The sequence below is a fragment of the Protopterus annectens genome, chromosome 11.part0, assembly GCF_019279795.1.
Source record: "Protopterus annectens isolate FY-2018-M chromosome 11.part0, PAN1.0, whole genome shotgun sequence".
NCBI lineage: Eukaryota > Metazoa > Chordata > Ceratodontiformes > Protopteridae > Protopterus > Protopterus annectens.
Window position 1 is genome coordinate 975158521 of NC_056745.1, and position 12915 is coordinate 975171435.

The window sequence follows — 12915 nt, forward strand, 5'->3', positions numbered from 1 at the left end:
CTCTGGGTAACATAGGTTCATAGCTTTATAGGAGGTTACTAGGCAAATGGCTTACGAGCCTTTACAAGCCTAGCCAATATAACCCAATTTTAACTAATGTATGGCCACTAGGGGCATGAGGATAGCATGGATTTCCGCCTATGCATTGAGTTCCTTACAGATTGTCCTTGCCCATAAGCGATGTGGGCACTATCCCAAGTGTGAATTTGTGATTCTCCATACATCGATTCAAAGTGCATTTGAAGAAGGCCAGGGAAGGACTCTGCTTAATGTGAAAAGGAAGCCTGTTCCAAAGAAGGAGCAATCTCTGACTGAGACACATATCTGTCTCTCCAGCATGTTTTCATCCCTAAATCAGGTGACCCTTGTGCTGTTTGACTTCCAGATGTGTAGCAACTCCATCAGAACTGGATTTGTGAGTGCCTTGTAGGTCAGGCATGGATCACCCCTTAATAGTTGGTAGGAGACAGAGTAAAGGGACAGAGTTTTTCATCTATCTACATATGTTACGTTGTTTTCACCCAGTTATTTTCTTTGTGAGGAACCTCTGGAATCACTCCAGCTGCTGTAAGTTCCTAGTCAATTACATGCCAAATGGTATACTGTACTCAATTATTGGTTAAATGAGGGCTGAGTACATCAAGAGTATAATTTCCTTGGATCTGGATGTCATACCTTTACTTATAAGCCATACCACATACCACTGGTGACACATGGTAATCAAAGTTCAGGCTACTATCTTTCTGTTTACCCTGATATCTCATCTCTCAGTCTACTCCTAGGGGCATACTACTGATGTCGTTATTTGCATGGGTATGTTGATTTCTCAAAGGGTATGATAATGCATTTTTTTCACATTTAGTTTTAGGCCATGGTTCTGGCACTAATCATTTGTCAGATCCAGTCCCTCTTGAAGATACCTGCAAAGCTGGGTGATTCAATGATTGCCTGCAGTATGCAGTCATCTGCAAAATTGTTCATCCAGAGGCCTTCCGCACTAGCATTGACTTTAGAGAAGTATATTCCAAATACCAGCAGTGAGCCCTATGGCACAACACTAGTAACTGGCCTCTTGCTGTATCTGGATTCACCCACTTTAACCACATGTGTCCTCTCCATGAACCAATTGGCTATCCATCTGGTAACATAGGCATTTATGTCCAGTTTTGGTAGTTTATTTATAATGCCTGTGTAGGGAATTGTGTCAAATGCTTTGGCCAGTTCAAGGTAGGTGGTATGTATTGCTTTACCCTCATCCATGGCCTTAGTGTCTTTTTCAAAGAAATCCACCAGATTTAGTATTCATGACCTGTTCTTCACAACGCCAAGTTGTGTAGAGTTCAGTGTTTTGAGGTTTCTTATGTCCATGAGTATTCTTTCCATGCCTTACATATAAGACTAGTCAAACTTATGGATCTGTAATTTCCTTGGTCAGTAGATGGTCCTCCTTTATTCAGAGGGATGACTGTTGCAATCCTCCTCTGTATCAGGACAAAGCAAGTCCAGAAGCCATGTTTAATAGCCTACTGTACTATACTATTCATCCAGTAGATAACTTTGCTTTTACTATTTATCATTGTGGCACTTAATACTGCTGGAGACTCTCTCTACTCTAATTATGTGTCAAAACTCTGAAATGAAATCCCCAGAGAGTTAAAACATACAGGAAATGTAAGTAGTTTCAAAACTTTGCTTAAACAGCATGTATGCCAAAGATGGCTCTATTCTTGCTGCTCACCTGGTGAGCTTTACTCGGATTACTTTTCTTCAACTCTTACTTTGCCTCCTGTCCTTTTTGTAATTATCACTCCTCATGCTGCACTTATTTCCTAAAGTCTTACTTTACCTCCTTCTCCCACACCCCACCACTAACCACAATCCCTCCTCTGTCTATTTATCTTCCTGCTCATTTCTATATCTCTCTTATCATTCAATAATCTACATTCTTCTTGTCTGTCTCTCTGTAAATTATTACTAATCTCAAAAACACCCCAGTTTGACCTTCTCCCTTTAGCTATCATTGTTACTGTATGTTATTTCTTTGTTCAATAATTAGCTAATTTATGTTAATTTCTGTCTTGTTTTTGTGTTAAAATGTTATGTTCATGCAAAAAATATTTAAAATATTTGAAAATAATGTAAATACATTCATGTACAGATGTTTTTACCTGGCAATTATAAATATACATTATGTGTAACTTAAATGTGGTGCTAGAATTTTTCCAGTCAACAAAGGCAACTAAATAAATAAATAAATAGTGATGCTAATGGGCCTGATAAGTCCTGATTAAAGTCATTTAAGAGACAGCTTTTTATATTGTCAGGCCTCATTGAAGTTGTGTTTTTAGCTTCAGAGAGCACAGTGGCAATCTGTTTTTTGATGATAAATGGCAGTGGAGTGGTGGAGAGTATTTCTTGTGGGGAGAACCGGGGGTCATGGAGAGGTGAAATTTTAGCTGAATTTGTGGGCCAACAGATTTGCTATATCTTCTGGCTGAGTATAGGTGATGCCATCTACAAGTAATTCTGCACATTGTTAGGTGTTGCCCTTAAGAGTACAGACATAACTGGAAATGCCTTATAGTTATCCTTAGCTTTGGAGGCTATTTTTGCCAGAGACTTGACTAGTTCACTGATTCACTTGTTTAGACTAATGAGGGACATTTTTCTCTGTTGTTCACATTCTTACTTCTCAACAGGATTTTCTTTCTTTTTTTGTACAACCTATTAATACCAGGTGTCCACCAGGGTGGCTTGTTTTTGAGGTTTGACCTGGGTTTATTTTTGACTGGTAGTGCCACTCCTGTACAATTGTTTGTATGGTCATACAGGGCCTTTGTGTACTCATCTGCATTGGGTTCTGTGTTTTCTGAATTTGGGGGAGCTTGAAAACTTCTGTGCCATCTCTTAACAGGGAGTGATTTGCAGTAGAAACGTTTGTAAAGTTTTTGGGGTTAGGTAGGGGGCTAAAAATGTTTGTAGTTATGTAGGGGGCTATGTTTACCTTTATTGCAAGGGAGACCACTTTGTGATCTGATCTTATCAGTAAGAACATCACACTAAGGGGTTGCAGCACTCTCCCATATTTATGAGTATCAGATCTAGGATATTTGTTTCCTATTGGGAGTTCAGACTAGCTGCTCCAAGACATTTGAACTTACAAAGTTAAGAATTCTCTGGGCTTGCATGCTAGTTATCATGTATTCCTCCTAATTAATGAAGGGGTAGTTAAAATCACCCAGGAGTATGATACTGAGTTGGATGGTGATTGATTCTAGTAACTTAAGACTTTCTGTATGGGTTTCCTAGTTCATGGTGGAGAACCTGCAGCTAGCAAGAATATGGTAATGGATTTTTGCCATGGTTAGTTGGACATTGACTAGCTCAAGCATGTCATATTGTTTGCCCAGTCTTGATGTGTGCTTATCCTTTATGCAGATGGATGCACCTCTGCCCTTTGCTCTTTCATGATCAGTGGGTGGTTGGAATACATGAAAGGCATTATAGCCATGCACTGCTGGAATGCTTTACGTGGTTTGAACCATGTTTCAGCAACTGCACAGTCATCAGCAGCTTCTTCTTGAGACTCCAAGCATTGAGCGGTAACATATTTAGCTTGTCCTGTGTAGCTTTTGCTATGTTAATACCACAAGTTATAAAACAATATAAGCCAATAAAATGAGCAAAATGAATGGTAAAAGCCAAAGTATTCACCAGAATGTTAATCACTTACATCCTTTATTTATGGAACTTCATCAGAAAAAAACAGTCATTCATCATGCATATGCTTATATACATAATATATCACATGACTACTAGCAATCAACCTTTTGAAGGTGCCCAACTAACAATACATATATTGTTTTATGATAAAATACAAATGCAATATAAATTGACACATATACTAATTACACTATGAAAAAACAATAAAACAAAAAGATGAAAAGATGAAACAAAAATAATTTCTTGTTGTTATCATGTATCTACCTGTAATACTCTCTAAGTTTTAGTAAACTAGTCATTGAAACAATTTCATTCATACCTGGTGGTGCCACCGCATTTCATTTTATTTGCCATCATAATTCTTTAGATTCCAGTTGTATTTTCCATGGACCACCTCTAGGGTGCACATCAATTTTTAATAACACCACAAATAAAAAACTGTGAGTAAGATTATTAGAAATATGTTTATCTAAAGTGTTGGTACTTTTTTATGTTTAATTTCGTATATGTGTCCATAAATTATTTCCTTAAGCTTTCACTCTGTTTTCCTTTGTAATATGCAGAACGATTGTGGCAGAAAGCTACAAATACTACTTTACTAGTGTTACAGTTATATTTGCCTGAGATTGAAATTGTCACATTATATGTAGTAATATTATCACATTCATTTATATATTTACAGTATGTCTAACTTCACAGCTATACATTCTATAATCACCAGAAATGTTATTGTGTATATTGTCGCTCTCTAGTATATTTTATACATTTTACTTTTAATATGTAATGTGTGGAATGTCACCCAATAATGTACTTATTTTGTGGTGGTTACTGATAATTTTCTATTTTTTATGTATGATGTATCTAATATAAGCACTATCTAGCACATATGTCATTTCATACGTAGTGTTGTAATTAACTTTACTAGTTGTAACATCTTGTGTAGTAATATTTGTAGTAAAGTTGCCTTTGTCCATTCTAGTTGTCCAGCATGTTCTAGATAAATAGCTGAGTTATCCACCAGTGAATTATGATTATTATGCATTAATAATGGAATTTATACTCCTGTTTTGCTCTTATGGACCACTTCATGCATAATAGAGGTGGTCATAGCTAAGGGGTACTCCCTTTTTAAAAACATATCTCTTAACAGTTGGCATTCTCGTATAAAATCCTTATAACTACTATGCATTCTAGCTGCCCGTACTGTTTGACCTTTAACTACTGCTTGTTTTTGATGGTATGGACGACAGTTTGAAAAATACAAGAATCTCAGAGTATGTAGATTTTCTAAATATCTTAGAACCTAGAATAATATTAGATAAATCTTTGTAAATTAATACATCTAAATATGAAAGTGAAATCATGCCTATACTATGAGTAAATTAAAAAAAATTGTAGTATTATTAATGTATTCCATAAATTGTTCAATATCTTCCACATTATCAGGCCATGCTATAAATATATCATTTGGATACCTGGTATATAACTACATATGTGAAATGTGCTGCTTTTAAATATAAAAGTATGTTCCCTTTCTATCATAATTATGTTAACATATACTGTCCCACATGCTACCCCCATCACTATGCCTTGTTTCTAATGGCAAAAAATGTCCTTTAAAATAGATACACTTATGCTTCAATAATAAATCCATAAGTATTACATATACATTTATGTCATTTGGTGTCAAATTTGTGTTACTGTTTAAAAATGAAATGAACAATTCTAAACTTGTATCATGTGGGATAGAAGTGAATAGGTCTTTCACATCAATAGATAAAAATATTAAATTATCAAAATTAATAATACTACTACTCCATTTCTTTAAAAAGTCTCAAGAATCTTGTCATAAATGATGTATAGTCCCTACTTGTTTCTTAAGGTGGAAGTCTAAATATTTGGCTATATAATATGTCTTAGATGCATTAACATCTACAGTCAACCTAAAAGGAGGGTCACATATACTTTTATGTATTTTAGGAATTCTGAAGACTGTCAGAATTTTAGGTTCACTCATATGTAAATATCTATAATGGTCTAAATCAAGTTGATGATGTACCAACATGTCTTCAAGTAAAATATCTATTTTATGATGAGCAATATTTATTTCATTTTTTGAGACTTCACCAAATATATCATCATATGAAACCGAATGCATTCTCTGTACATATTTTAATTTATCCATTACAACAATACCTCCACCCTTATCAGGGTGCATAAATCTTAATGTATCCTGGTTTGCAATTTCATGTGTGAAGGCTATCAGCCCAGCTAGATAGAATTTTGAAAATAATTCTGTGTCATTTATGAATAGTAATCTGATTTGCATGATTGTCCTACAAATGTAAAAAGAAACTGTATGTTATCTACTGAACTTCAAGAATGTAACCACAGTGTACCCGACTGGGAAAAAAAAACAGAGTTAACTTGAAAAACACTAAGAGAATAAGTTGACAAGTAAAGAGTTTTTACGATTGTGTTTACCACAGCTAGAAGACAGAATGCAACAAGAAATTCTTTCTATTGTCTGGAAACAGAAATAATTACAGGTTTTAAAGGTAAAAGTGTATAACTGTTTTCCAGTTTCCAGTTTCAGGCAAGCTTCTAAGAGATAAGTGTCAGCTTCTAAGAAATAAGTATTCTTGACATTGAGGTGCTAACTTTTAGGTTTCTGTTGGCCTGGAAACTAAAGGCAGAGGTGACAAGAATTATGTAATCTGAGATAATCCATCAGAAATGTGTGATAGTAATTTAAGAACTATCTCAGAGAGTGAGTCAACGCATTTTGTATTTCCTCTGGACCTGTAAACATCCATTTAGCAGTTATATTTGCCTTGCTAATAGTAAGTACTAGATTACAGTATCTCTCTTAGAAAAAGATAGGAATATAGGAAGATTAGTTTAGATGTTTTCTGCATCTATGTGTGACTGTCCTGCTATGTTGTTTTAAAATAGTAACTGTGATTTTGAACTCTGTTGTCACTGTACTGAGTTATTGAGTATTGTCTTGTTCTTTTGTTATTTATTATTAAATATATTTAAACCTTTTAATTGTGGCTGGTTTGTTTAGAGATATTTAAGCTCTTAGAGTACTTGCATATATATTTGGGGACACTGTATAGGCCACACTTGAATAGCCTTAGTTTGGTCACACTTACCATTTGGATAATAGTAACATTACACAGTAGAATTGGTCACCCTTTGGGAAAGGCCTTATAATAGCTGATAAGAGCTGGTTGGTGGCAGTGCTAACTACCTTTTAGTCTGGGCAGAAGGGGGCATAGCTAATGAACCTGTGCCAGCCTTCTCCAGGAGTGTCTATGTGTTTGTATATCAATCATATCTCAAAGTGTGTGTGTCAGTTACTTGGGCAGGGACATGAAGCAATGGTTGGAATGAGAGGGTGTTGGAGGTTTTGGCTTGACCACTCGGCTGAGATTTTAGCCCTATAGCTGTGCCAGTGGGGACTCTTATTGGGGATCTGGAAAAAAGAGGGAGAAACCAGCCCCAGACTGACTGTGATCTTTGCATGCTCTTAAGGGAAATTGTACTTTACTGTGTGTGTACTTGTCATCCTCCCAATGTGCACGTCCCTCACTGGTGTTGGTAGTATGGATTAAGGCTCCTTGATTACTGGGTCAGTGCAGGGGAATCACACACGCAACAAATTAACCTGATTCTTAGTTAAGTTGTAGTCAGTATGATACAGTACTTGAGATAATCCATGACTCATTTGCTTATGTTTTTGGCTTATGGAACTTTTGTTATGTTGGAAAACTTGTTCGTTTGACAATGCCTAAAAAAGGCACTATAGGGATGGATAATGTTTTGGCCAATATCTGAAATCCTAGAGGTGACAGGTGAAGACCATCCCTGGCAAAGTAGCCTGGCCTGAAAACCATGTCATTCTAGGCTAATAAATATTGGACCCCTTTGCAATAACACCAGTAGCTAAGCTAATTGATAGATTTGATCATTTTCTGCTGGTATTGTGGCATCATCCTCGGAGACAGTAGAATGCTGCTCAAAGCTAGGTTCATTTCTGCCTGTGGCACATATTCTGAGAACTCAATCATGTATCTTTTCATATAGTCCAAAGGAGGTACACCTCAGGCCATTCATGCCCACTTGGACTATGACTAAGTTATGCTGGTACTTAGGGGTAAATGACCTAAGCCCTTGCATGATCTAGTGAATTCTGGTCCTTGACAGGCAACTAAATGCAACCTTTCTCTTATCCTTCCTGGTAAGAGGAACATCACTGTTTCTCACAATGACCAGAATATTGGGTTCTGGAGTGCTTCACCTTATGGGCTCAGTAGTTGATGGATTGTCCAGTTTAGATTGCAGAGTCTCCAAGTGATTTTATACACAAGCAGTAATGCCCAACAAGTGGATATTATAAAGAAATAATAGCCCACCCATGGGTGTTGTGAGGCCCAACACCACTCGTGGAAGGCCTTCCCAGCCATGGAAGGTCTGTTATTTCCTTTTAATACTCACCTTGGAGGACATTATTCTGCTTACAAAACGTTTAGTTAAATTGTTTGTATTTGTTTTATTAGTAGTATACAAATATTTATTTTTTATGTAAAATACTCCCTCATGTTTCAAAGTTAGTGTAGTATATGTAGTATAATTCCTGTTAGAGGAAATATTTTGCACACAAACCCACACACAGACACATGCACACACACATGCATACACACACAGAAGCAGGCAGAAGTAGTGACACACATACACTCTCTGTTATCACACATACATAAATACACATAAATAGAGATACACATGCACATGCTTGTACAGACACACACACACACACACACACACACACACACACACACACACACACACACACACACACACACACACACACACATAGATGTATTAACTTTGTTGACTTCTCAGAGAAAAGACTTTTGATTGTAATCAAATGAATGACTTAATAGTCACAGTAATATATTGGAGGGCATCAGTTATGATCCAAAGCATTATAACACACACACACACACACACACACACACACACACACACACACACACACACACACACACACACACACACACACACACACATCTTGCTCAAGCAACTCAATTTATCACAATAACAAAAAAAGTCTTCCACAGCAGCTGGCTCAAAAAGAGGAAAAGAGAAAGGTGGAGGGATGGGAGAGGGAGACAGAGTTGTTCAAACAGCACACAGCATATTTCAAGAAGGAACAAGATTTTTAAATGGAGTCTAGAGTAGAAAGGCACCATGGGAAAAAAAACCTTGCACAACATGAAGTTGCCACAGAGAAAGACATTTCACACCTGTGAGTTTAGCTAACAGCTTACAATGCCCATCAGCATGAAATCCTTAAACACCTTGAAGGTTGGCTAAGAACTAACAATATTTACCAATATGGGAATACAACATAACTTAAATAAGATCAAAGTCAAAGCACTCCAAAAGTACTAAAAGATATCTGTTGTACATTTGGAAAGAAATCTATGTTCATAGGGAATGTCAAAACTAAAAAAATGTTTCCATTTGTCTCTGTAGGTCTTCTGAGCTGAATGCCTTTTGGAAGATATTATGAATTAACACCAACCAAACACAGTGGCGCAGTGGGTAGCATTGTTACCTCACAGCAAGAGGTTGTCCAGTTTGATTCAATGCTAGTATGCCTTCTGTGTGGTGCCTGTATGTCTTCACTTTGTTTGCATGTTTTTTCTCTGGGGTTTTCTACCAAATTCCAGGGACATGCAGTTGGTGGATTGGACAGACTAATTGGCTGTAAGTGTCAGTGCATGTGTGTGTTATGGAAAAACAACTGTGGCAAGGCTAGCCACCTACTGGTGTGAACACTGGCTCTAGATGATTGTCTCTGGTGATGTGAAACCCCAGTCTCTGTGCAAAAATGGGAAAGGGGTTGTGGACTAACTGGTCAGTCAAGCTGAAAATTCCAAACAAGTTGAAGTAAAGTAGCCAGGCAAACAGCTTGTTAGGTTGGAGATCTTGATAGGCTTCATACTTATGGTGAGTCAATTATTTTTAAAGTGGAAGTCAAAAGTGTGTTTTCGTGAGCTTGAATAACTTTCTAAAGCATGAGAAGTCAAACCTGTTTGTGATAGCAAGGTCGTATTAGGATCATTGCTTTCTTACATTATTTGATCTTAAGAAAAACATTGCACCATAAATGCAAGAGCAGGGAAGGCATGTGCTGTTGCCATTGGGAGGAAAAATCATGTAGAAGAACATATGACAACTGGTGATATTGCAGAAAGTAAAAACATATCATCAGACCCCACTCACCAAATGTCATTTAAGCAATAGGGAGACAGAGGGAACCAGTGGAATTAGGTTTCACTTCATCAACCCATTTTCAGAGTTCTGGATTCTTTGGGAACTTAGAAAATTGATGAACACTGCTGCAAATTGAGGGTCCATTCCCTGCAGGAGACACAACTAAGCCCCTGCTTGTTTATTGATACGTTGCTGTAAGGTGTTATCTGAATGAATGCTGATGGAGCATGGTAAACTACACACCTGTAGAGACTGAAGTGAAATGTCAACTAGACTAATGTATGCAAAGTGATATTTTTTACACCTGTAGAGGAACAGTCTGCACTTCCACTACACTGATGAGAACATTTGCTTCTTCCCAAGACTAATGCCTTTCTATTAGTAGATGTAAGTCTGAAGATTTCAGTTTGAACTGGTAATGTCTGACACTTTTTTCAAAGTACAGAACTCTTTTAAACCTCTTTCTGATCTTCATTTGCAATTAAGGATCCTGAGGACTTCAGCACACACACACACACACACACACACACACACACACACACACACACACACACACACACACACACACACACACACACACACAAAATCTCTTCTGGACCACAAAGGGAGAATACACTGAAGGATGACCCTATGAAAGAACTTATTTGGGGATATAATTGCTGAAGAAACTTTATAAAAAATACTGATGGGTTTTGTCTTTTTTTGAAACTAAAAATTATGTTGAATAGTATCTGAGTACTTGCTCATCTATCAGGGTCTTCTGGCTTTCTTACAAACATGGAGTAATGAATGCCAGAAATGCCAGAAATGCTGGCACATTAAAGTGACAAGACTCTGCAGTCCAGGCAAACCTATTCTCAGTATCAGAAGTGAAATTGATCACTGGGTTTTCTCTGGCTACCGACACTCAAAATGCAAAGTGATGACAAAGAGAATAAAAAAGACCAAAAATGCAGGAGAAGAACAGATATTAAAGATTGCTCATCTCCTAAAAACTTATTTTTTGTGGGAGGGCAAGCCTATCTGCACCATGATGTTGGAAGGGTAATTCTCACACCCCCAAACTTATACATACAAACTCTGAGATTGCCATGCCACAGAGACAAGGGAATGTTTGGAGAAATGGCAATCTCAGCTTTTGTATATGCAAATGTTTTATTGGGCCATTTGGTCTCAGCATTACGGGACTTGCTATGGCTGGTCCCAGCATTTCAAATGATTACAATTAGCTGCATTTGACCCATGAACTCTTGAACTTCAGCCTGCCCTAGAGCTTAGGATTTTCTTGTACATCTTATCATCATCAACCCAATTTTTTCCAGTTTTCTACATGGGATCAGGGTGCTGTATAAACTGTCGCCATCTCTCTTGATTCAATGCCATTCTCCTATCTTCTTCAAAAGTAATGCTTGACTGTCACAGGTATTGTCTTACACAATCCATCCAGCTGTTTGCCTGACAGTCTCATTTCCTCTTGCCTTCTTCCTGTCCATCCCAAACCTTCTTCACTGGATTGTCTTCTTTTTTTCCTGTGTGTGTATAAACTAATGAAGACTGTTCTCTTTGATTTTCTCTACAATTAGAGCTACTTTGGCTTCTGCTGTGATGTCCATATTTCTTCATCTGTCCTATAGTGTGCATCTTACCACCTGTCTCAGGCACTTCACATCTAGCATCTGTAGATTCATCAACTGCTCTGCCTTTACCATCCAGGTTTTTGTACCATACTGTAGTACTAGTCCAATCACTGTTTTGTACACTTTGCTTTTCAGCTTATTTTGCCATTCTTTTGTCATACACTAACCCTGACACTCTGTGCCAGTTGGCTGTGGCCCCTGTGAGTCTTGCTTTGGCTTCCTCATTCAGACTTCCTTTCTCCTTAACCAATCCTCCCAGATACTTAAAGCTTTTGACCTATTCCACTATTTTCCCCTCTATCTCAGTTCTCATCTTCTGATTCCCACTTTTGCTGCCATTCCAGTTGTCTTTTCTGTACTTAGTTTTCTGTGCCTCCAGTTTTGCATTCCATTACCCTGTCTTTTGCTGAAGTTTTTCTGCAGAGTCTGCCTCTAATTCCACATCATAAGCATACAGAAAATTTGTTGATTTGTCCCCACTGACCTGTTTGCTATTGTAGTCCATCGTCCCTATGAACAGCAGTGAGCTCAGAGTTGAAACTCGATGCATACCCACTCCCACTGTGAATCCCTCTGAGAGTCCGAACAGTGCTTATACTTGAGTCATTGGGTCCTTGTACATAGCCTGCACTAATTCTACCAATGATTCTTGGACTTTGAACCACCTGAGGATGGCCTGAATCAGCTTTTTTGGGACCTTGTCATATGCTTTCTCCAACTTTTTTCCTCATCTTTAGCTTCTTCTCAACTATCTGCCTCACTGTAAACATTGGGTCAATTGTACTGCATCTTGATCTGAATCCAAACTGTTTATCTTGCATCTTATTTTCTGCTACTACTATGCATATTCGTATACTCAGATGGGCTGCTCCATTGTGCTGCTGGACTTCTGTAGTCATATTTAAAGTCTCAATGAGATATAGGAATGTGTCTGATAGTTTAGCAGTCTTATGCAGAAAGTAGATAATGCTAAAACATACCTTTTCAGCCTGTCCAGAGGGTGAGAATCACTATTTGGAGAATGAACAGCAACAGACTAATATCCTGAATAATTCTTTAAGTCTGTCTCAGAGATATGATATTTGGAATGGGTACATCTTAACATAATGAACACTCCTAAGAGTGTTTACATATCCTGGGTATTTGGGCACAAAAACTGGGTGCTCTTTTATTGGCCTGAAAATATCCTGAAAAGTGGCCAGCACATTGAGAACCACTCAAATGGACCAGTTTGTTGTGCTATAGGAAAAAAAAAAACTACTCAGAA